Source organism: Eimeria mitis, genomic scaffold (genome assembly GCF_000499745.2).
Source record: "Eimeria mitis Houghton genomic scaffold, Emh_scaff980, whole genome shotgun sequence".
NCBI classification, from domain to species: domain Eukaryota; phylum Apicomplexa; class Conoidasida; order Eucoccidiorida; family Eimeriidae; genus Eimeria; species Eimeria mitis.
Genome location: NW_013577206.1, coordinates 9,545 through 9,909, shown reverse-complemented (window position 1 = coordinate 9,909; position 365 = coordinate 9,545). Strand labels below are relative to the sequence as shown.

General features: G+C 47.4%; 1 protein-coding gene across 1 annotated transcript in view; it reads right to left on the bottom strand.

The window, feature by feature from the left end:
- The window catches only part of EMH_0026590 (uncharacterized protein), a gene marked incomplete at both ends in the record, with an annotated part of 5,518 nt that overhangs the window by 3,330 nt on the left and 1,823 nt on the right, over window positions 1–365 (bottom strand). The gene's annotated exons all lie outside the window — the stretch shown is intronic.

The following is a 365-nucleotide window of genomic DNA, read 5'->3' as shown; positions in this document are numbered from 1 at the left end:
AGGGTTTGGGGTTTGCCTGGAGGATAGAGCTGAGAAGCATCTGCTGTTGAGATAAGGAAAATCTCTGTTGGGGTCTATTCCTCTTTCTTCTCTTCTATCTCTCGAGAAACCCCAGGGGTTAAAGAAAGGGAAAACCACCAGTAAGCGGTTCGATAGTAAGTAATGCACCTACACACAAACCCTAAACCCTAAACCCTAAACCCTAAACCCTAGGTCACTACACTGACCACCAGATGTCATATGAACACTCAGCGAAGAACTTCTATCGTTGCTGCTGCTGCTGCTGCAGCAGCAGCAGCAGCAAACAACAGGTCCTCAAAGATAGATAATAGACTGGTCGGGCAATGTGGAGACAGAGGCAGATG